Source organism: Herpailurus yagouaroundi, unplaced genomic scaffold (assembly GCF_014898765.1).
Source record: "Herpailurus yagouaroundi ecotype Mexico unplaced genomic scaffold, PumYag 253, whole genome shotgun sequence".
NCBI lineage: Eukaryota > Metazoa > Chordata > Mammalia > Carnivora > Felidae > Herpailurus > Herpailurus yagouaroundi.
In genome coordinates, this window is record NW_024412470.1 from 3,860,731 (window position 1) to 3,885,832 (window position 25,102).

Below are 25,102 nucleotides of genomic sequence, written 5' to 3' on the forward strand. Positions count from 1 at the left end.
AATTGAAGTAATTCTCACCTGGTTCCCCCTATACTGTCTGTGAAGTGTGAGATGAGATAACCACAAGAATGGGAAAAAGAACTTACCAGATGTTTGGTAGGATGATCAAGCAGAAAGAAGTGCCCTTCAGAGATCTGTCATCATCACAGGTTAGAAGTATAATGGGTAGACTACGACCCAGCAATTGCACTACTAGGCATTTCTCCAAGGGATACAGGTGTGCTGTTTCCAAGGGACGCATGCACCCCCATGTTTATAGCAGCACTATCAACAATAGCCAAAGTATGGAAAGAGCCCAAATGTCCATCGATGGATGAATGGATAAAGAAGATGTGGTATATAAATACCATGAAATATTACTCAGCCATGAAAAAGAATGAAATCTTGCCATTTGCAACTACATGGATGGAACTGGAGGGTCTTATGCTAAGTGAAATTAGTCAGTCAGAGAAAGACAAAAATCATATGACTTCACTCATATGAGGACTTTAAGAGACAAAACAGATGAACATAAGGGAAGGGAAACAAAAATAATATAAAAACAGGGAAGGGGACAAAACAGAAGAGACTCATAAATATGGAGAACAAACTGAGGGTTGCTGGAGGGGTTGTGGGAGGGGGGAATGGGCTAAATGGGTAAGGGGCACTAAGGAATCTACTCCTGAAATCATTGTTGCGCTATATGCTAGCTAACTTGGATGTAAATTTTAAAAAAAAGATAAAAAATAAAATAAGTTAAAAAAAAAAAGAAGTATAATGGGTAGAAATTTTTTTAAAAAAAAAGGAGCTTCAGCTTCAAATTTTATAGCAAATCATTTTAAAAAACGAACAGGGGCACCTGCGGCGCAGTCGGTTAAGCGTCCGACTTCAGCCAGGTCACGATCTCGCAGTCCGTGAGTTCGAGCCCCGCGTCGGGCTCTGGGCTGATGGCTCAGAGCCTGGAGCCTGTTTCCGATTCTGTGTCTCCCTCTCTCTCTACCCCTCGCCCGTTCATGCTCTGTCTCTCTCTGTCCCAAAAATAAATAAACGTTGAAAAAAAATTAAAAAACGAACAGACGACATCTTCTAGCATCTGGTTTAGGGTCTGTAAACTTTGTCTCTCAAGGGCCAGATAGTAAATATTTAAGGCTTTGCAGGTCACACAGTCTCTGTTCCGAGTGCTCATCTCTGCCACTGCAACGGGAAAGCAGGCTTGGGGGGCGGGGGGGGGGTATAGAAGTGAATGAGTGTGACTATACCCTGATAAAACTTAATGCATCCACACTAGAGTTTCGATCTCGTGGCATTTTCATACGTCATGAAATGTTTGTCTTCTTTTGATTTTTATTCAACAATTTTAAAAATGTGAAACACATTCTCAGCCTGCAAGCTGTGGAAAAGCTGGTGGCAAGCTGGATTTGGTCCGTGGGCTAATTAGGTACTCAGAGCTGGAGGGGAAACTTATAGCCAAATGAAAACAAGCATGTTCAGTTCACGTCAGCTCAGCAATTATTGAGCACCTGATATGTACACAGGCAGTACGCCCAAGGATTCTAAGTTATTTGGAGCTCATGTGAATTCACCGGATAAGAGCTGAAAAGGCAACGCAACTGGATTCCCGTGTGACTTATAAAATGATCTCACATTTGCATCAGTTGAGTATATGCTATTTAATTCTCCCACCCATGAAAGTTACCAGCTTCACAATATAGAGCGTGTTTTCAAAGGCAAAGGAAAATAACACACAGTGTCTGCTCAGTGCAGTGTTTTTAAACATCCATAACTTTGTTATTTCAAAACCAAATTTCTTCAAACAAGGCAAAGCACACGTCCCTTACTCAGGGTTATGCACCAGAGATGCCAAGTTTGAAATTTCCAAACAAAGCTGCTTTTGAGTAATCCAAAGACAAAAAAGTATTTGAAAAATCTCTGAACTGCTGGACAAATAGCATTTTTTTCACCTTTCGGTAACTCTGAAATGGGTAAATGGACTTTCATTTACTTTCCAAAGTAAATCCATTTGGGAATGAAACTGAGAAAGAAAAGCCAGAGAAATCTTCCATGGATTCCATTAATTGCTATTGATGCCCAGGGCTTCAGAGGAAGAAAAAAAAAAAAAAGTACTGGGAATCAAAAGATTTGGATTTCTAACTCTTAGCTGGCTGCAGCCCCTTCTCAATATCACACATTCCCTATAAAAATGGGCTCCCAAAAGATTCCTGGTAGGATATAGGAACATCACCATGAAACATCTTTAATAATGCAGTGTCCCCATCAACCTAGGGTGGGAAGTCGGAGCTTAAGCAGTGAGGAAGGTGATTTGGCATCTGTTGGAGGCCAAGCAGAGTGGGGAGATTACCCACATGGGAAGGGGTGTGAGATAGGACTGATGAGCGAAGTAAATATATTGGGATGAGAGCCAATGCTCTAGTGCAAGAGAGAGGATTTATAAATACAGCAAGAGAGAAAGCAACATATACTCTGTGGTGTTGAATTGGAATTGGAGATACCAAAGTAAACTCATAGTTTTCTGTATACATAATAGACACAGATACAAATAAAGACGTGTCTGTGTCTGTGTATGTGTACATTCACACATGTATCCTGTAGCTCTGACCACCGAGAGGGTTTGGGAGCAGCCACACACCCAAAGCAAACAGCACACCAAGTACTCTAGCCTTCTAAATACCATTCTCCACTAAGAACAGTTAGGGTCCCTTGGAGAACTGGTGGATTCCATGGCTAGAGCGGGAACAAGGAAAGCTTAAGATGAGCCTTGAGCCAGAGGCAAGGAAATACTCAAAGAATGCCAGGGACATGGTAAACAGACATGGAAGCCAGATTGAGGTTGCCACTGGTCAAATCTGGGACAATTTGAGTGTCAAAATAATTACAACAATGAATGATAACTCATTGGATAAATAGAAAACCATGAGTTGCTTCAGATCTTAATTAATTACAAGTCTAATGAAGAATGGGATGTTTACATAGTTTCAAAGTAACTTCCTACAATATATTTATCAATTACAAAGCGGGGGAGAAGTTGACAGTGGAGAAGTCTGGCCGATGCCAAGATGTTCATCAAGTTGTCAAAATGATTGCCATCAGTAAAGGACAAAATGAAATTGTGCCCCACCTGATAGGGTGCAGTGAAAAGAACAAATAGTCTTCCTCCTTCCCAGCACACAGTACGATTATTCTTCCTCAGTTTCTTCGTTAGGCATGACCCTATGACTTGGCCAATGAAATGGGAGCCGAAGGTACATGAAGCATTTCCAGACAGAAGATTTAGGAGCCAGATTCATTATTCCCACCCTCCCCCCGACCTTTTTTTTTGAACTCGGTCTTGGTAGGTGGGAGCATGTGTTAAGATAGAACCTCTATTGGCCTCAGACCACCGATTACAATGAGAAGAGCTCTGTGCTTCCCCCAATCTACCCCACCCTGTCTGCTTCGGACATGTAACAGGACAGGAAAAATAAATCCTTGCTGTATTAAAACACTGTTATGGTGGTTGTTTGTCAGCTCAGCATAATTTACTGACCAGTACATGCTTGGTTGATGAAGTGGTTTGATTTGCGTGTTTGTCTCCTCAATAAAGTATAAATTTCATTAAGGGTAGGGATGATACCATTTAATTTGCGCCCCCCAAAATCTGTTTTCTTGTGTCTTACTCCCAAAATCAATGGCAACAACATCCACTCAGTTCTTGAACTCAGAAAACTGACCCCACGCGTCTATGTCCTTCTAGATCTTTCACCTGTCCACCTGATCCTGTCCATTGTACCTTCTTAATACCTCTGGAATCTCTCCATTCATTTCCAACCTACTGCACTATCTAAAAGCAGAATAACACCTTTTCTTGCACCAACCTCTCTAGTCTCTTGGCTCCTGGACTAGCCTGCCCCCAGACGTTCTCCACACTGCTCTCAGAGCTGTGATTTCTAAAATGCAAATCCAGCAATGTCACTCCCCAACTTTGACCACTTCAAAGGCTCCCATAGTCTTTAGATAAATAAAGTCCAAGCCTTTTATATTATGATAAACGAGGCATATTCTGACCAGGTCCCTGCTTAAGTACATGTTCTCTGGGGGCAGAGGTTTTTATCTGTCTTGCTCACTGCTGTATCCCTGGCATAGCACAGAGCCTGGTCCATCAAAGGGATTGTATAAGTTGTCGTTAAGCGAATGGTCTTTGCTTATCTCCAGCCTCACTCAAACTGTTCTCCCTCTCCCTCTCTACCTGGGGCTGTGTGAGCCCCAGTCACAGTCAGTCCTCTTTAAGATACACTTTCTGCTCCCTTGGGCTGGAATGTACTTCCTCTGGCAGCACCCAGGACTGACATCTCAGGTTCCAAGTCTCAGCTCGAAGTCACTTCCTTTCAGAGGGAGGAAGTGACTTATTCCTTATCCATCTTATCTAAAGTAGCCCCCACCCCCACCTCATCCCTCACGTACAATGTCTTCCTTTTATATCCTTCTTAGCACATTTCACAATGTATTATTACCTATTTGTTTATTTTCAAGTACTGTTTATCTTCCCCCTCTAGGAGGTAAGACCTTGAGGACAGTATGTCTTGGTTTTGCCTGACACGTAAGAGGCACTCAGCAGATAAATGAATGAATGCCGATTTGGCCCCTGTATCTCCCTTCCTAGCTAATGTGGGGCTGCACATCCTTTTCTACGAAGTGATCCATGTGAAACTTCAGATTTTAAGATTTTAGTGGCTCTTCTCACCTTACTACCAATTACCATGCAATATAGCTGTGAATGAGATTTCTTTATTAAATATCACTTTCAGCTACCTCAAAATTTCTCCTGACACTGACCTTTCCTCATTACCAAGCCCTTCTCCAACACATAAAACAAAGCTTTTGCTATAAACACCACATACTGTAATGGAATTAAAATGTCACCAACATAAAAAAAAAAAAGGCAATATTTTAATGAACTATAAAATTTTCCGACAAAATTTTGAAACGCTTAACCATTGATAAATCCAAAACCCTACTTAGAAGTGTGCCGGGGGTGGTGGGAACGTCTGGATGGCTCAGTCAGTTAAGCATCCAACTCTTTGATTTCAGCATAGGCCATGATCTCATGGTTCATGCGATCCAGCCCTGCGGCAGGTTCTGTGCTAACAGCACAGAGCCTGCTTGGGATTCTCTCTCTCCTTCTCTCTCCTCTGCCTTTCTCTCTCTCTCTCTCTCTCTCTCAAAATAAATAAATAAACATTAAAAAAAAAATAAGTGTGCTGGGAAGCATTTGTTGTCCACAACTATGGCTTGCAGTCAGGTTCCCCCCTTATTTCCTGAGGACTCACCCCACCCTGCCATGTTTGCATTTGACTCTTTTGATCACAAAGAACGGAGAGCTACTCTAGTTGCCTCAGGACATGAAAGCTTATTGTAAGAATGTACCTGGTAATAAAGAAAATGGGAATGTCAGCCAGGAAGCTGGCCTTCAGTGCCATTGAAGAGAAGATAACAACCAGACCCCTTGGGGAAAATGGAAGTGGGGAGACAAACTTAAGGACTGTTCTAGATCCAAAGCAATTCTGTAGATCTCAGCAGAGAGATTTCTAGATTTTCACTCTAAGGCTCTGCCCTCAATTCCACTCACCTCCTCAGTTTCTGTTTCTTTGGGCATTCGTCTGCCTGTCTTCCCACTACAAGTGACTCATCACCTCTCTTCTCTCTCTTAATAGATTCTTAGATTTGGCTTCCTTACAACCTCAGCTTGCTCCAGACATCTCATGACTATAGCACTAACTCATGACTATAGCACTACTCTGCATTTCTTCGCCTTTCGTTCCCAGCCATACCTGAAATCTGTCCTGCCTTCCAACCGAACTTACCTAAGAATGACCTGCTGACTGACACAGCTCTTTTGGTCAGAGCATCTCAGTCGTTCAAGATGGAATGGCAGCCTCCAGGTCAGCGCTTCCCTATCTTTGCTCAGCTATGCCTGGGAGGAGGACCAAGACGTGTGGCTCAAAGCATGGCTGGCTAGAACCACCCCAACAGCAGGAGCTGAGATTGGCACAGCGGCCCTGAGGAGGAGCTGTGAACACACATGGACCATGGTTACATGTCCAATACTTAGCACTTAGCACGAATGTATTTGTTTAATATTTTGACAACTGTATTGTATTATAACTGGCTTCCTCTGTAATCTCATGTGCTTATTCTATGCATCTAAAGGTATTATTCTGAGAAGCCTTCCATAGACTTCACAAGACTGCCAAGAGAGTCCACGTGAGGGGGTTTTGGAGGGGTGGGGGTCCAGAGCCCAGCCGACGGCCAAGAAAGAATTCTTAAAAATGTCTTTGGTGCAAAAAGGTGATTTTATTAAAGCGTGGGGGACAGGACCCGTGGGCAGAAAGAGCTGAGCTGGGGCTGTGACCTGCTTATATACTGTGGAGCTGGGGGAGGGAAAGTCAAGAGGAAGTTTCTTAAAGAGACTTCCATATGCTAAAGAGGATTTACAGATTATTGGAGGCCAAGCTAAAGCAAAGCATTGTCTTTAAAATAGTAGGGAGTTCCTGGAGATTAGGCTATTGATAAGATTGCCTTTTCTTGTAATATTGCTAAGATGTTTGTAAACTGCTAGAGACTCTATCAGTTTAACGGTTTGTCTTCCACCCTTTCCTTTGTTCTTGGGTGGCCAGGACCTCCTAAGGAATATTGCACAAATCCCACCTGGGGGTGGGGAGGGTTGTGCTAGTTTGTGCTTGGCCCTCAGCTTGCCTTATGGTCCCTCATCACGTGGCAAAGGTTAAGCTCCCCTGCCCTAAACCTAGATCACCTTGAGAGCACACTGTCTCCTTCTCGGCTGTGCCCTTAAGGGTCCAATATAATGCCTAGCATGGAATAGGCATTAAAAACATGCGTGGAAATAAGGAATACTTACATTCCCAGTATCCCTAGTATCAAAAACCGTGCCTGGCCCATGGGAGGCACGCGAAGGAAGTTTTTAAATGAATGACTCACCATCTGAAGCTCCAGCTTGCTGGCCCTTGGCCTCCCCACTCCAGTCTCACGCAGCTGCCTCTGCATTCCAGCATACTGAAGCAAGGAATCATTTATCAAGTAGGCTGGTACACTATCAACAATCAACTTTTACCACAATGCAAAATCCTCAGTCGCTCGTAAATTACTTCAGGATAAACACCAGGCCTTGAAGTGAAGTGCAGCCATATTAATGAACAATACCAGAATCTAATGAGTGGTTTCTAACGTCTGGAGGGCCTCCTCCAGGGAGAATTCTCCAGGACTAAGGATAGGCCTGTTACTCAGCCATCCGTGTTCCAGGCCCCACAGAGTACAATTTTTCAAGCCAGCTGGTGAGAGTCAGTGAGGCAATCTGAGGACTTGGATGGATTTCTCTGTCTGCAGAGTTAATTGGCTCATATGGAGACTGAACCTGTGACCTTGATTTCCTTAGCCCCAGAGCCTAACCAGCTGAGCTCATCATCTTGACCACCTGAATGGATTCAGAGCCTCACCGAAAGGAGCATAGCACAGAAGAGATACACAGGAAGCCAGAGTGATACAGAATTAAGCGGAGAGAGAACTCTTGAATGACATCCTTGATATTTCACTTCCTGCTCATAGTAACGGCAAAGGGCTTCAACATTACCACCCCCTTTCTACACCACCCAAACCCTGACCCTTGAGTGCATGGCAGCAAAGAACAATGAAGGTCATGTCCTCAAGTATCTTGCAAGATGGCTGGCAGTGATACCAAGAAGAACTAATCCAGATTTTTTGCTACGATATATTTTGAGTTTTCTTTTGCCAACTTTTTATGAGCGTTGCTTTTGATCCACCCAGAAGAATATAGGAAGACCAGGGTTCACATCCTGCCCTCCCTCCCCAGGAAAGCCCTTCCTGACTCCATGCAGGGACTTCCCAGGGCTGTGATGTGCTCCAGGGGATAGGAGTTTACCGATGGCTTTGGATGCACCAGAAATAGTACTGGGAATTTTACATCTATTACTTAATTCAACTCAGAGGGAATTATTTTCAACACCTTCCTTCTAACCTGCCTTTAGAATTAGTCCTTAAAAGTTAAAGAGTAGATGAGTTGGATACATTCATAAGTGAGGAGAAGCAAGAAGCTAATAGAATGACACATGTGCTACTTAATTCTTACTAGGGATCGATTTATCAGGCTACCCATTGTCATTCTGGCCATGCAGGAAAAAACTGTCAATGGGATGCTGAGATTTTAGGGTTTTCTTTATTGAGATATTTCTGCCAGGAATGAAGTTAACACTATTAGAAGCATAATAAATTTTGAAGTGGACAGGAGGAGACGAGAGTTCTGGGAACCATACCACCAACAGGATGTCATCACGTGGGCTGACGAGAGGGCACACGAGAGGATGCCTGTACATCCCGGAACAGTCTGGGCTTGTGCTGGCTGTCCTTGAATAATTTTTGCAGCCTCCTTTCCACTCTCACATGTGTCCCAGTTTGCATGATCGTGGGCCAAAAGACTCAATAGTCTTAAGCTGTCAATTCTCCTGAAATTGATGTATAGAATCCACAAAATTCCAATCAAAATCTCAGCAGGCTTTTTGGTAGAAACCGTCAGACTGATTGTAAAAGTCATATAACCACAACAAAGGGCCTAGGAGAACCAAAATGGCTTTGAAAGAGAAGAACAAAATTGGAGGACTAACAGTACATTGGTTCAAGCTTCTTATAAACCTACAGCACAGGGTGATATTGATATAAATGTAAACAACAAAACAGCAACAACAAAAACGATGAAAATAATAGAAAGTCCGGAAGACGCATTCATGTGGACAACTGATTTTTTAAAAAGTGCAAAAGCTGGGGCGCCTGGGTGGCGCAGTCGGTTAAGCGTCTGACTTCAGCCAGGTCACGATCTCGCGCTCCGTGAGTTCGAGCCCCGCGTTGGGCTCTGGGCTGATGGCTCAGAGCCTGGAGCCTGTTTCCGATTCTGTGTCTCCCTCTCTCTCTGCCCCTCCCCCGTTCATGCTCTGTCTCTCTCTGTCCCCAAAATAAATAAACGTTGAAAAAAAAAATTTTTTAAAAAAAGTGCAAAAGCAATCTAGTGGAGAAGAAATAGTCTTTTCAACAAAAATGCTGGAACAGTTGGCTGTTCATATGCCAAAAAAATTGCACTTTAATCCACACCCCACACATCATACACAAAAATGTACTCAAAGTGGATCATAAGCTTAAAGGTCAATCTAAAACTATTAGAACTTCTAGAAGAAAAAAGTAAGAGGAAACCCTGACTTTGGATTAGGCCTTAAAGAACAAATCAATAAATCAGATTTCATCAAAATTTAAAACCTCTGCTCTGGGAAAGACACTGCCATAGAATGAAGAGGTAAATCACAGGAATGGGGAAAAACATTTACAATTGTGTATCCAATAAGGGCGTTGTTATCTAGCACATATAAAGAACTCTCAAAACAGAAGAAAACAAACCAGTGTCTTTTTAACGGGCAAAAGGTTTTCACAGACACTGGATCTGAGGAGATACAGGATGGCAAATATTCACATAAAAAGATGCTCATCATCATTCATCGTGAGTAAAAAAAATTAAAACCACAATGAGATACTCCCACACACCTATTTAAAATAATGACCATACCAAAATAAAATGAAATAATAAAATAAAATAAAGCCCATAACAAGCATTGAATGGGATGGGGAGGAACTAAAATCTTTGTCCTATACGCTGCTGGTGGAAATGTAAACTTTACTTTAGAATTTAGAACGTAAAAATACTTCAGAAAATGATGTAGCCGTTTCTTGAAATGTTAACGTAGATACCTACCTTAGGAGCCTACCATTCTACTATTTACCCAAGAGAAAAGAAAGCACGTATCAATGCAATGAATTATGCATAAATATTCAGGGAGCTTTATTTGCAATATCCAAAAATTCACAAACAACCCAAATGTCCAGCAGCAGGTGGACAAATGAGCTGCGACGTATCCATGCTCTGGAACACCAGTCGGCAACAGCAAGGAATGAACTATTGATACAAAACACAATGAATCTCAAAATAGTGATGCAGGGTAAAAGTAGTCAAGCCATAAAGAAAATCTACTGCATGATTTCATTTATGTGAATCTCTAGAAAATGCAAACTAATGTATAGTGACGGAGAAATCAGTGGGGGCGGGATGGGGAGGTGACTATTTGGAGGGGACACGCAGAAACTTTGCCAGGGAAGTGACGTACAGGTGCATTGTCCTGATTGTAGTCAGAGTTTCATGGTTTCATGGGCATATGCATATATCAAAACTTAAAAATTGTACACGCTGAGTACGTACAGTTTATGATGTGGCATTTGTGCCATAGTAACACTGCCAAGAAAATGTATGAGTAATTTGGCCAGATCTCATGTGAGTAAGTGATAGGGTTGGGATTTGAACCCAGGTTTCTGGCTTCAGAGTCCACGCTCTTAAGTCTAAGCCACTAAATATATAAAGTGTGGCTACTACTACCATGATCATTATCATTCTCCAGTCCTAAGCCTCTCTTCCATAGATACTGACCCTTAGCCCCAGAGAAACAAAATGACTTGCCAAATTTCCCCTATGAGTGAGCAACAGACCAGAGTCTGTTCCTGCATTTCCTGATTCCCACCCGGGAGACGGGGCCCTTCTCTGTGATGAAACCCCTTGCCACAGTCAATGCGGGACACAGGGTGCTACATGCAGCAAGGAAGCACCCCCTTAAATCCTGGTGCCGCCACCGGCTGAGTAAGTATGGATTGCTCATGTGATGTCTTACTGGGAGTTGAGAGCAAAAAAGGCCTGGTTTGGATGACAAATTATAAGGTCACTTCAGCAATATTTGACCCTGGGACACAGGAGATTGCCAAAAAGGAGCAGAGGACATTAAAAGGAGAGGTGAAAAACTGAAGACCATTGTCACCACTTCAGGACTTTGCCCAGCCTGGACTCTGAGAACAGTGTCCAAAGGTGCTTCCGGAACCCCACCAATAGGTGCTGAGAAACACAAAACTCCAGTTACCATGGCTTTCATGTTGACAGGCAGGGAAGTGTCCACCTTAGAAAGCCTTCGAGAACTTTTCTCCCCAGGACTTCAGGGAGACCATACTGTAATAACAAGATCCAGGTTTTATGTTTTTAACAACACGGTGACAGGAAAAAGTCTTTCTGGCATCTCAGGTATTCTCCTTCCTGCCCTTGTATTCCATTCACTTCCTTCATTCCAACCACTAAACAGCTCCTCAGATGGAGACAGTGAGGAGACCTCCCTTACGCCCTTCCCAAATCCGTATGATCAATCTCCCCACCCCGCCCTGCTCATACATGCACACACACACACACACACACGCACACACACAGACACACACACACACACACACACACACACACACACACAAGGAGAACTATGTAGGCAACTTTCTATTTTAGTTTGGAGCTCCTCCTTAAGAAGATCCTAAAACACAAAATCAAATGTAAACAGTTTATTTGAGAGGAAATCGCAAGAAACACTGTCAGGGGAATGAGGAAGTGAGATGGGGAGGGGAAGACATCCAGTTATAGGTTTGTTATCAAGTAAGTCATCGCTGCGGACAATTAGAGCTTAACCCCCCTGCCGTCTCTGGGAGCCAGTGCAGAAAATGCACCTCCCGGTCATGCCACCAGCTGAGTAGTGACGGGGCTGAGCTATTTATACACTAAAGCCCAGCAGTCATCGATTGAGTCGATGCCGCCTTTAACAAGCTGAGTCTAGTGAGGGAGACAGAAACGTAAACAGTATAAACTCCTCGATGGCTGCTCTGTGTCTTATTCAGCCTTAATCTCAGCCTGACGTAGGGTGGCTTCCTGGCACCCAGAGCCTCTTATGCTGAAGGCAAAGCAGGAGCCCAAAGCGAGATCCAGCGACCCAAGAGAGACTTCAGGCAAAGATACGCAGATACGCGTTGGGAAGCTGGCCGTCATGCACCGAAGCGGTAAGACTAAGGGTGGGACACAAAGAGTCGCTTTCCTAAGGTATTACAGCATCACTTAGCAAGCACTGACTAACATATTTAGTGGAGCATGCCCACCAGATACTCATGGGCTCACCCACATTTCCCAGCCATGTAGCCAAAAGACTGTGAACAGAAGTGACATGCATCATTTCCAGGCAAAAGCATTTATGAGTCAGTGTGCAACCCTTTTGCCCTCCCTTCCCCTAGAAGAGCAAGCCCAAAGCTATACATTCCAGGTTAGCTACAGGATGCGGTCATACTGGATCCTGGTGTTACCACTGGGAAAGGAATTGATCTAGAAGGCAGCGGGATCCCCAGCCAGCTCTGTGGAAAAGAGAAACAAACCTATATGTGTTCAGCCTCTGAGATTTCCAGGGTTATTTGTTACTGCCACATAGCTTAACTGAACCTGTCTAATATGCCAAGATCTTTTGTCCTGATTTCAATTTTATGTATTCGTTCAACAAATAATTACAAAGACATGAACTGACATGTGATTACTATGTCCCAGGCAATATTTTTGATGCTGGGGAAATAGCAGTGAACAAAAGGACAAAAAAACTGTCTGCCTTTATGGATGATCATAGATACTAGTGAGAAGTCCCTCTTGCCATAAAGGAAAAAAGTTTGCTTCTCTTCACAGTAGTTGTAAGAGGTGCAATAGGAAATAAGCATCTAGAGGGAAAGATGTTCTGGTATTTTGATAGGAGGAAATCTGTCAGTTGATATGCGTGAGGCAAGGCTGTTAGAGAGCAAGAAAGGAAAATCTCAAGGCAAACTGCTTTTTGCATACTGTTTCAACATTTGTTAAATACCCATCATGGGCCAGGCTTGATGCTGGATGGCAGAGATCAGAAGATAACTGAGAATAACACCGTGCTTCCCAAGCTGAGTCTAGTGAAGGGAGAGAAATATACACCACGTATAAATTCCTCAATGGCTGCTTTGTGTATTATTAAACTTTGAATCTCGGCCTGACATATGGTGATGCCCAATAAACGTTTATGAAATCTACTAATGATGACATACTATTGTTTCACTTGATCTTAAAAAAAAAAAAAAAAACGGCATTAAAAGAACAAATCAACCCACATCTCTGCGTATCCTTGCCCTCAGCTTTGCAGAGCAGTCCTAACGAGACCAGGGCTGTGACTTGCTACGTCAGTCCCGGAGTTCATGGCACATGGCTCTGCAGTCAGCTGAAAGCAGTCAGCTGAATGATTGGGCTCTGGGGATATGAGCATCAAAGGCCTAACAGCTGTTCAGAGCTCAACATGAACTTGAAAGCTGGACACAATAATCCATAAGATGGAATGTTAGCCCCCGGGACTAAAACTCAATCAGCAGCGTTCCATTTGAGGCATGTCCCGTCTACATACATCACTGCAAATCCCAGCACTGCGTTGCAAGGACTTGCGAACATTTCAAGAAACGAATACCTCTAGCATTGCCCCAGTTTTAGAGAGAAGTAGAGACGCTGTGTGCATCCAGAAAAGAAGCCAGACGGGGGCATTTGTTATGTCTCGGGACCCCTTGTTGCCATATTCTCACCTCCAGAGATGTTCTCTGCCATCCACACGCCTCTGTCCTGCTGGGACTCTCTTGGTTTCTCTAATAGGTAAGCAGATCCTGGGGAGAGTCTCTGGCAGATTGTGCTTTGGGGGAACTGCCAAGCTTCGGAGCTACAACATCTTTTATGAATTACCACAATCAAAATAAATCAAAGTTGTAGAAACGTGTAAACATTTACCATTGAGCAACACAACTTACAGCAAAGTTGTTCTTCCGCTGAAAACAGGGCACCCTCAACCTCTTCTTTTCCAGGAAACGTGACAGGTTCAGGAAATCTCCGACCTAGGAGTCACCGCTCATCCAGGGGTCTGTGAAGAAGGTGAGCACTAACGCCCCCTGATGGACCTCGTCCCATTACCCAGATGGTCTGCGGTGTATCACCTCTGGCCATCCTTGTACTCCCTGGGCCCCATTTCTTGATGACTGTTTCACTGCTGGCAGATGAGCTCTATTCAAGGTACAGAATACCTGTAAGGGCCTGCTCCGGGTCACCAGCCCCTTTTATCCTCAGGTGAATTCCTCTCACTTAGCTAACAGCGCTGTCTAGCCAGTAAAAAGCTCTGTGAAATCGAATCCAACGCACCGTAAAGCTTAAGCCACCCCTTTCCCCTGGATATACAGCCTACCCTGTATCTTACCCCAACAATTGGAAATCATCTTCCCTGACCCACTCCTAAAGCATCAGAAACCAGTTGCTTCTCACCACTAGTCGTCTATTTTTGGAAATAACTGCAAAGTGAGCAGATGGTCAGTCACAGTTCTGACTCTTTAAAACAACGCCTGTTGATTTTTCATCTTCTCCCCTCCCCCTCACCCCCCCGCACCCAATGACTCGATTCTCTTTCTTGGCCACCCACCCCCTCCGTGACTTTAGCCCTAAGGATTGTTTTTCCTTCCTTCCTTCCCTCCCCACCCCAAATCCTTACCCTGGTACCACAGCAAACCACATCTTACCTATGTGGAATGCAGAAGAAACGTTTGCCTTTGGAGATTAAAAAGTCCTCCCGCCAATTAAGTAAACACTGGCCACACCACAGAGCTGGTATGTTATTGCAGAGTGCCGGAGAGCACAAAGCCAGAGTTTTGGGCAGAGTTGTGTCAAAAGGAACCTCAGGCTTTGGCCTGGACTCCAGGGAAGAGACGAAAACGCACTATGCACAAGTCAGAATGCCAACTACACCTCTATGCGTGCATGGCTACGGTGTCAGAGGACGTGATCAAACAACAGGATCTTCTTAATGAATAGCTTGTGGGATTCCCTCTCCTCCTCCCAGAGGGGATCCAGGCTGAGCTCAAACACGGCATCTTTGGAGGCTCCTCTCCGGCAACAGCAGGCCGACGCTGGAACAATGTTGTCAGTCGGGCATCTTCACAGTCCGGTGCTTCGGGAATTGCTGCACAAAAGGCCGAGAGCCAGACGGTGCCACAGGGATCAGCCAAGTGCACATCTTTCCCGAATTCTTAGGGTTGTGGCATTCTTAACCACGACTGTACAACAGGACGGTGGGACCGGGGAAGGGTTACATGAGTATTTTCAGTGCACCTGCGTTTCGGTATGGACAACTGGCGACTGTCTAAGATGAAGTGTTAAGTTCAGGTATGCATCGTTGAGCTAAGGCAGGCCGTTCGGAGAGGGAATGCAGCACGCCGCTCCCATTCTGTGCTGGATTTGCCTAATGGCAACAAGAGGGTCATTTCAACTCCCTTCTCCATTTCCCCATCCTTCAATTCTTCAATAGAGCACCTGAGAGGACCAAGAAATAAGAAGGTTCCCCTGTGAAAAGTCCCCCCAGTATACCCATGGAAATTTACTCAATTATTAATATTAAAAAAAAAAAAACACCCCACTGAGAGTTTCCATTTTTCCCTGGGTTCTTCATATGGGGTTACTTTTGCCCACGGCATCCAAAGGTGAGTTAATTTTATTAAGAACATTTTGAGACAGCTAGCATGTCAGAAGTTGACACTCCCCTCCCTCCAGTCCTCCATTCCTGGTCACACTGTTAAATGGCAGCTGGCCCCAAAAGCCAACCGTGCCTTTTTTCAATATCTCAGCCATTCTGTGGATAGCATTTGTTTCCCATGGCTGCCAAGGAGACAATCTGGCTCCCATTTCCTTTGAAGAAGAGCCCGTTCTGATGAGTCAGGTCTACATTGGGAATAATTAGGTCAAATAAATGAGGCCTTCCAGCTGCCTGTGGCATCACTCAACACCCCCATGTTGCAGATAAAGGAGACAACGCTGGAACAAAAGCAGAGGTTATCTATTGTGAGTTATACCTACCTCTTGCCCAAGGGATGTTGTCAAAATGTATGCAAGGTAACCATGTCTCCTCTCTTTGCATCTGGAAAAGTGAACACTGATCCACATGATCGTGTGCTGGTCCCACTGCCTTCCCAGCCTACGAGAGAAGGCTCCTGTCCCGTGAGGCACTACCAACCAGCTGGAAGTTCTCACGATGCCTTATGTCACATTTGCCCTTCTGCCTTATGTCACATTTGCCCTTGAGGTCTCCCCGTCACCTTATCCTGGGCTGCCACGACCACTGGCAGGAGAAAGAGGAAATTCAGTGAGGTTGGAGTCATACGCCAGGTCTTGTCAGTTAGTGTCAGTTCATCATGCAGGCAAGACTCTCGGGTAGTTTACCAGTTCGCTCAACAACCCGTACACACAGCAGATTAACCCGGGCTCAGATTAGAAATGCCAACCTGCTACCCGGATTCAGGAGCTCCCCCCTCTCCCCCAGATCTGGGTGGCAGTAAGTAGGGAACTTCATCCAAGAGTCTCATTACTTAGGGGGGTGAGGGGAGGAATCTTTGTTTCTCTTTCTCTCTCATCTCTCTCTTTTTCTCTAACTTTATTCAACTATTGAGCAATTATTATAATGGAAGGGCTCTCAAAGGTTGCACCATGAAATCCCACCAACCCGGGATTTCGTACCCAATGTTGATGTAGGTCACGGTCCTCCTGCAAGGGCTGATGATACATCCCACCCTACATCAGGCTGACCAGATCACGTGCTCTTTCCAAGCAGCCTGGTCTTGCAAAGATCCCACCCCTGTTTAAATCAAAAGCACCATCGGAAGCAAGTGGATTATCTTGAGATGTGCTTGGCGTGTCTCCCCACGGGTTCCATTATTTTGGGTTACACCAGCTCTACAAAAAATGAGGAACTTTCTCCCTCTTAAAAAGTAAAATGAGCAATTCAGCTTACATCGAAGTAGCAGGAACAGAAGTACTGCCTCCCAGCCCGTCCTTCCCAGCTGGCTATGGGACTTGAAGCATCTCATGCCCACCAGATGGTACACGGTGCCTGAGGAGAAGCCCAGGGAGGACAGAACAGCTGTGAGCCTCAAAAATGAGCCCATTTTCAACTCCGCTGGGGCAATAGACTGTCAAAAAGTGGCTCATAAAATAGCTTTTTCATTTAGTCACTCAATAACTAATTACAGAGTGACTGCTGGGTACAAGGCATTTTTCTGCCCCTGCTCCCCCGCCCCAGGTGTGAACACCAGCCCTGCAGCCCCTCCAACGTACAGCAGACGCTAAATCCAGGAGGCGGCTCAGGCACCAGAGTAATTCGCAGTTATGGGAGGTGAGGAAGGCTGGCCCCAGGAGGCTCCGTGGAAAGCGGCAAATTGCTCACAATCCATAATCCAGCTCCTACACAGTCCTCCCCCATCCCCCCCACCCCCACTCCCACCATCCTCATTTCCTCTGACATGAAATCTCCAGGTCTAGGCTGAGAGCCCTAACCCCACACTGCCTGCGCATTCACCCAAGAGAGAGAACATCACAACCCTAACTGAGGAGGAATTGCTTTTTTTTTTTTTTTTTTTTAAATCTCCTTGCAGCCTTTAAACAATCTCATTCACTTGCCTTGCCCTAATCTAACTTCCTCTCCCGGGATATGTCTGCAAGACTCATTACTAAGAAATGCTGGCCTCGGCCACATCATAGACTTAAGACTCCAGCCCCTCTGCTGCCATGAGCAAACCTCAGCTGTTCCAAAGCGAAGCCGTATTTCACCTCTCCCAAGAGGCCAGATCGAAGCCACACTACAGATTCCAGAAGGATGGGCAGATGCGGGGTAAGAAGGGAGTCTCCCTCACTGGGCCAAGGGAGCCGCCTCGGGTCCTCTGTCCTCCAAGAGCACACGGCTAGCTTTGTTCCCGTGTCCCAAACAGGGTGCAGCATGGTTCATGCACGCACCAAGTTCGGTGTGCCCTTCAGGTCAAGGGCGGGAGTGATGTGTGCGCCTATGTGCAGCCACTGTAGACTGGGGCTGGGCTTAGTGAGGTGAGTAGAGGGAGGCGAGGTCCAGCAAGGCCCATTAATTCATATGAGCGTTGTCTTAGCTGGCTGGACTGGAAATGAATTCATAGCCGGGCAGCCTCGGGGCCCTGCTGCTACAATCTGGGGTGGGGACCACAAAGAGTTTTCATTGCTGGTCATACAAATGGAACAAAACTTTCAAACGCAATTTCCTCCTGTTTTTTCCCCCACCCTGTGTCATCTTTAATCTGTGTTGGGGAGGATGTGAAGATCTTGGGTGGATCAACAGCACAGAGGAGAAGGAAAATCCTGTGATGTGAAATATTCTCCAGCAAGAAAAGCAATAGGAGAAGTGACCGCGAAGCCACTTCAGCTGTTTGTGCTCTCTCTCTCTCTCAGAATCCCTCCAGTAAATAGTTAAAAAAAAAAAAAAAAAGATGGTGGCTTTGGAGCGCATGTTTTTACTGGAATTGGAAGGGGTTTTATCAAGAGAAGTCCAGAACACTCCCTTCTCACCTGAAGGAGGACAACACCATCCGCGCCCCCCTTCGCCCCCATTACAGCACCAGCTTGGGGAAGAGAGCTCATGAGCTCTTAGCAATTCCCCTATTTGCAGACTGAAGCTCCTTTGCTCAAAAACTGATGAATACGTTTTCTTTTGTGGCATGAAAATAGGTGACCTTTTCCCCCTGAATTCCCATCCTGGGGGCCAGGGAAGAGAGCCCAGGATCCCTTCTCTTGGCCCTTGCACCGTGGGAAAGAGAATCCAGAGTTGAAAAGCCTGAGAAATGCCCTGGAACAGCTTTGAAAGTCACTCAGCGTGAGCGTTTGCCCTCTGAAAAATCATCCCCGTTGTATCGCGACAGGCACGCCTTGGGGTCTGTGACCCGGTCCCAGACACAGAGCTGATTCCCTGTGTCAGCAGATTCACACCACTTGTCTCGCTTCTGAGAACAGTTTCTAAAGAATTATCTGGTGAAGTCAGTTTCCTAGGAGAATCCATCACATCTCCCCAGCAGATATTTCCACCCTTGCAAACCATTAGATAAACTTAAAGAACAAATTAGTCCTCACTGTCGGCCCCCGCCCCCAGCCCTCTCCAGGCCACCACTTAAATCATGCTACTTTCTCAGTGGATTTGAAGCAAGCTTTCAGATCGGAGCCCTCCAACCAAGAGACCAAGGACATAACTCATAAGAACAATCGCCCAACAGCTGTCTCTTCAACTTCTCCCATCTGGTATCTGCTCCCTTGTGAATGGGGCACCCACCAGCAGGAAGGGTTAGGGCTGGGGTGAGTTAAGTCTTGAAAAGAAAGGGGTGACAGAAAAGGAGTGAGATCAAAACGGTCCCAGGAGGCAAGTGTCGGTCAAGGGCTTTGAAACCCTTCAAATAGCTACTTCTGCTCTGTCTTGATTTTGTCCCACTCTCCGCTGTTACATACCTGCCACCCTAGAAAAACCACGAGCTCTGTGTGGCCACTGGCAATCAGCTGCTGGTCACTTTATAAAAGAGTCTGCTCCTCTCCAGAATCAGAACAAAATCTACGTTGATTCACTTGGTTTCCCTAAACTGAATTAAGCATCAGAGCGGCACAGTAGGCTGGGAGAAGGACAGATTTCGCCGTCAGGTAAGCCCGAGTTCCACGTTTTGCCTTTGACACTGGTGGTCAAGGCAGGCAAGGTGGTCAAGGCAGGTTAGTCACGGAGTCTCTGCTGTCTGCTCTGTAAAACCGAAGTGGTTACACTTACCTTGTATGACTCAAATAAGAATAAAATGGGGGAGGGAGGATGAAATGACAGTAGCTATTTAACACACTTGACGGAGTGTCCTAATGAATAGCACCTAGTTCCCTGTGTCTTTGTTGTACATACAGCCATAACTGGGATCCCATCATTAAACTGGTTCCGACATTTTGACTTTGTCTCGGTTTCCTTTATAAGTTAACAAAAAACGCCAATAGCCAGCCCAGGTACCCATAATCGTTGTAACATTTAGGCACCAAGATCATAACAAGGTAAATTACAAAGGCAAGTTATTTCACACAAAAAAGGTAAAGGGAAGGCTGCAAAGAGACGAGAAATAAATTCATAACTTTAGCTGCACATTCTCTCAGAGAAAGAGGTCTTACTGTATTTTAATATGTCCTTTTAACATATTTTTATACAGTATAGAATATAATATTATAGAGAACATTTATTGAATTGTAGAATTTCAGGGTCATTTAAGTCCAAATTCTTCACTGATACCCGCATACCATGTGAAATACTCTTTACTTTTAATAAGTATTTTTATGTTTATTTATTTTGAGAGAGAGAGAGAGAGAGAGCAGGGAAGGGGCAGAGAGAGAGAGTCGGAGACAGAGAATCTCCAGCAGGCTCTGCACTGTCAGCACAGAGCCCAAAGCAGGGCTCGAACTCACAAAGCATGAGATCACGACCTGAGCTGAAATCAAGAGTTGAATGCTCAACCGACATGAGCCACCCAGGTGCCCCAAAATACTCTTTACATTTAATTTACTCTTTGGAATGTTTTTTTAAAAGGCTATCTGAAGATTCCCTGAGGTAAACAAGATAGTCACAACCCAAGAGTAAGAGGTTAAAAGCTATGAGGGCAGGTAACTTGAGAGAATCCTCTCGGTTCATAGGTACTGAGCTGTAACTGGATATATGCCCTATAATTTCTCTTCAGAAGAGATGGGTTAGAAAGAACTTACAGATCTAAATGTAGTGGTTGTTCCCTCGTGAGCCATGGCCACTGCCGACTGACCGTGCGGTGAAAGGCGATGCTCAGTTAGTTGGCCCACTCCTGTGTTTCCCAGAGCGTGGCCCATTGCGTCCAAGTCCCCTAGGGAAGATGCGGTGGTGGGGGTGGATATTGAAAATGGGACTCCAGCCCTGAACTCCTGAACAGAATCTTTGAAGATGGTTCGGAAATTAGCGTTTTGCACCAAAATTTGCATTTGTAATAAATTCTGTGAAACCCTATCTGTCATGTGAAAAAAAGGGATGAGACAAAACATCAGAGTCACTATTGGAAAGAGGCAAAAGCAGCTTACGCATTAATGGAGAGAAAGAGGAAAAACAGAAAGCCAGTCATCTTCTTAATGTGTGGATGTGTCATAATGTGTCATTTAAAAAGCACCCCTGTAACTCATTCCCATTTCAACCGCCTCTGGGAGAATCCAACTAGAAATATTGCCCTACGCTTTTGAAATGACTCTCAAAGTTTAGTCACATTTAAAATAAAAGGGTAGACACAGAAAATATTCATTTGCCTCAATGTATTACTCAAACACTCAATATTGCATTTTTCTAAAGAGTCCAAACACGAAGTTCTTTAGAGAAAGAAAAGACTACTGGGGAAAAAATATTGTTTTGTTGGGTCTGAATGCATCTTTCTAGAAAACCAATTATGCTGCATTCAGCCACAGGAGAATAAATTCTTCAGAAAGATTCTCAGGAGATAATAGAAGTGAATTGTTGAATGTAAAATCACAAGCAGAAAAATTTTTTTAATTTCTAGGAAGAAGACTCAGCACCCTCTTCCAGTTCATGGAGAGATGTGGAAAGCTGAGTAATATTTGCCAAAGGATAAGTGCCTCCTATTCATTCTATTCTAACGTAAGCTCCTGAGAACCAAACTGTAAAACTCTGTCACAAGTGAAAATGAAAAGAGTAAAAACATGATAGAAATCCAAATCCACACCACCCATGAAATGAAGGTTGCAATTTCACCTTGGTCATTAGACCACATAACCTTATACTTACCAACAGTCCTTTTCACTTTCCTCGTTCCTATGCCTCTGTCACACCCTTAACCACATGCCATCTGCCTAAAAGCAGACTGAGGAGACTGTCATGCTAAGATAATGAGATAAAAGTCAAGATATATAAAGTACTACAGAATCCTTAGAAATTAGAGGTAATATCCACCTGGGGTGATAAAGAAAGAGTTCATAAAAATGATATTTTCAGAGATAAGAAGAGTGAAGTTCAACAAACAGAGATGAGATGCCTGAGAAAGGACATTATAGAAAGAGAGAATATGAGTAAAAACGTGAAGGTCAAAAATGAGGGACACAAGTAAGAAAGGCTATGGCTCTCTTCCACTTTCCCTCCACGTATTTCATCAACCTTTAATCGTCTCTATTAGACTCTTTCAACCTGCTTATCTCTCCAACCTGCTTAACATTCAATTCTCTGTATCATTATTCTCATTTATACCCTCAGTACCTTTCTCCACCTAGACTATTGTGACAATATTCTACCCACTTCCTCATTTTTGGATAAATCTACTCACTGCTCAGTTTCACATAGATTAAAAGCAGGATTGGATCGCCCAATGCCTACTGAATAAAGCCCTAAACCCCTACTCTAGTATTTAATGTTCCACTCTGTCATTCTAGTTTTTGGTCTCAAAGTTTCCCTTCACACAGGTACACAGAGGTCAGATAATAAGTGAAGAAGATAACAAGAGGACTGACTCTCAATTAAATAGCTATGGATGACCTTTGAGAGCCCACTCTCAACAGAGTGGTGGAAATAAGCCACAATGGATATGGAAAAAAAAAAAATGAGGCATAACAGTGAGCTAAAGAGGTGTAAGTAGCTAGCTAGTATAGATAATTTGGGGCGGGGGGGAATTTGACAATAAAAATAATATGAATAATAGGATGTTATGCCAGGAGAGTTCAGAGTGCCAAGGAATGGCTTTTTGGTGCTGATGGTAGTAATAAATGGTGATGGGAGTAGTAGATAGTGGTGGCGGTGTCCCTGTTTGTGCTGGGTAGGAACTGGAGAGAGGAGACTGAGTCCCAGGTTTCCCTCTCCAAAATCACAGCAAAAATAAGAGGTGTTCACCCACAACCACAGAAAAGTGGGGAACAAGTCAAAAGCCCTTACCAAGCCAACAATCTACAGAAAAATCTTAAAAACATTTATCAGAACCATGACTTTGAGTAGCAAATTTATTTCAGCATATTTGGGGAGAGGAAGAGGCAATGTCAATTAAATATAAACTTATTTATGTATTTGCTTATTCCCCAAACTTGTTCCAGAAAGAATCTAAGGCAGCCACAAAGTGCTAGGTCCTGGATAAAAGCCACCACAGCCTGGAATGTGAGCTAAACTCCCTTGGCCACCAGGGCTATAAGACCCAAGCAAATAGATCGTAAACAAAGAGCTCAAAGCACCAAGCTCTTAAACAGAAGGAATAAAACTGAAGGACCATGATGAGAAGGGGCAGGTCCCCCAGGTGTACCTGAGTGCTGAACTGCTTCCCACCACATCAAAAGCAATGGCACAGCCCCTAATTCCAATTGCTGAAACATTTTAACAGCTGGGAATTAAAATAAGCTGTCAGCCAGCTCAAAAAGATTTTTTAATTCAAAATAAATCAGGCTAACAACCTGCAGATGTTTGGAAAGAAAATGTTTGGGTGACTCATTTTCAAAACCCAGTTCCCTAACTTTGCCATTTCAGGGTTTCTCAATGACTGCTACCTGCCCTTGGTGTCTAATCATGAGGCAAACTTACGCTGGCATTCTCAGACTCAAGACTGGTCTAACATGTTGATGATCATGGATTCCAACTGGTAAACTCGGCTGAAATCAGGACCCAAGAGCAGAGTCGGTCAGATTACTGAACGTGTTACCAAGTCTCTGGATCTCCAGGGATCCTTCAGCCTCTAATGATAGACGGAAATACTCAAAAGTTCTGCCCCAAAGTCTTTGTACTCAGGTTTGCATTAACCTTTGTGCCACATTTCTTAGAAGAAATTGGGGATAATATCAGTATGGGTTGAACAACAGAATAGAAACAGGGAGGGAATAAAAGGGAAGAAGAGACTGTGGGAGCAATGAACAATATTGCGGACTCAAGATAAATGACCCAAGACAAATCAGCTCCTCAGAGCCCGGTCTGAGGACAACATGGGAGGCGCACACATCAGTGAGCTGCCCTTGGAGTAAGAAGAGAGTTTCAGCTTCTCCACCTGAGGACCATCTAGGTCAATTCCATTTGGCCCCTTTCAGCTGGTAAATATAAAACAAACCATAATAATACAGCAATAAATCTGGTTCTAAAATCTGGGAGCTGTTGGTCATCAAAGTGATGAGGTGGGAGGTATTAGATTGCTGCCTGGGAGCTGGGGGACCCTTCACCCGTTCATACCCAGCAGGTGAACTTGCCCCTCCAGGAAGACCTTCCCTTCTCCTTTACTTTCCCTGTCTTAGTTCAAGTGGCTATAATGTAGTGACACAGACCAGGTGGCTTGTCAACAACAGAAATTTACTTCTTATAGTTCTGGAGGCTGAGAAGTCCAAGATCAGGGTGCCGTCACGGTCAAGTTCTAGTGAAGACCCCCTTCTGGGTTGTAGACTACCGACTTCCCATGTGTATTCTTACCTGGGTGAAAGGGTAAGAGAGCCCTTTTGGGTCTCTTTTATAAGGGCACTACTCCCATGCAGGAGGGCTCTGCTCTTATCATAAACTAGTCAGCTACCAAAGTTCCCACTTCCTAATTCCATTACATTAGACGTTAGGATCTCAACATATGAACTCTGAGGACAAATTCAGTCTCTAGCACTCTCCTGGCCTCAAGTCACCAGTGATGGGAAGTTATCTGTGGCCTCTGTTCTCACCTCTTTTGTACACCCATAGGCGTTTGCATGTTCCCCGCCGCCCCACTGAGGGTCTTGCACACGGCAAGTACAACAATGATCTGCCTCCAATTCTATTTCCACCTCATCCTTGAAAGCAAGAGCTGTGTCTTGTCATCTTTGTACCCCCAGCACCCAACACAGGACCTCACATATAGTAAGCAATCAATAACTGTTTGATGAACTATTCAATCAAGTCCATTAGGAAGAAAATTATTATTTTAAAAAAGAGTAAACTGAAAAGTCCCAAAAAATGTTCTTTCGATAGGTACATTTTCCCCAAATTCTTGATGACCTGGCCTCAATTAAAATTACTTCCAAGGCCAACAGCTGAAAAAATAATAGAACATATTCAGCTAGAGGCTGTTTGGTCAAACTAAGAATGAAAAGAAAGATTTCTTAGAAACATGATACCTTTATTTCTACCTTTGGAGCTTCTTCATGTCTCACTGCTACAGCAAATATTAGTCCCCCTGAATCCTTTTGGGCCAGAATCCAACACAAATGAAAGGTAAAAGGTCACAGAGACTTAGCTATAAGAGAAGAAAAGGGAAGCAGGAATGATGTGTTTCACATTTCATCCTATTTGCTTTTCTCATCACATCCATGTCGGTG

The 25,102-nt window shown here is 44.3% G+C and overlaps 3 long non-coding RNA genes across 4 annotated transcripts; 2 read left to right on the top strand and 1 right to left on the bottom strand.

Annotated features, from left to right (window-relative positions):
- The first annotated feature begins 11,025 nt into the window (after positions 1 to 11,025).
- LOC121020894 (uncharacterized) lies at positions 11,026 to 21,536 on the top strand. Of its 2 annotated transcripts, XR_005786341.1 has the most exons (4): positions 11,026 to 11,167; positions 11,812 to 11,958; positions 13,804 to 13,870; positions 21,352 to 21,536. It is a non-coding gene; the product is annotated as an uncharacterized LOC121020894 (long non-coding RNA). The 2 variants fall into 2 exon arrangements; XR_005786342.1 differs by lacking the exon at positions 13,804 to 13,870.
- On the bottom strand, positions 11,455 to 15,711 carry LOC121020896 (uncharacterized). The gene is made up of 2 exons (XR_005786344.1): positions 14,506 to 15,711; positions 11,455 to 13,999 (listed from the first exon to the last, which is right to left on the bottom strand). It is a non-coding gene; the product is annotated as an uncharacterized LOC121020896 (long non-coding RNA).
- Positions 16,805 to 19,745, top strand: LOC121020895 (uncharacterized). Its single transcript, XR_005786343.1, has 3 exons — positions 16,805 to 17,147; positions 17,407 to 17,642; positions 18,089 to 19,745. It is a non-coding gene; the product is annotated as an uncharacterized LOC121020895 (long non-coding RNA).
- Positions 21,537 to 25,102: the final 3,566 nt, after the last annotated feature.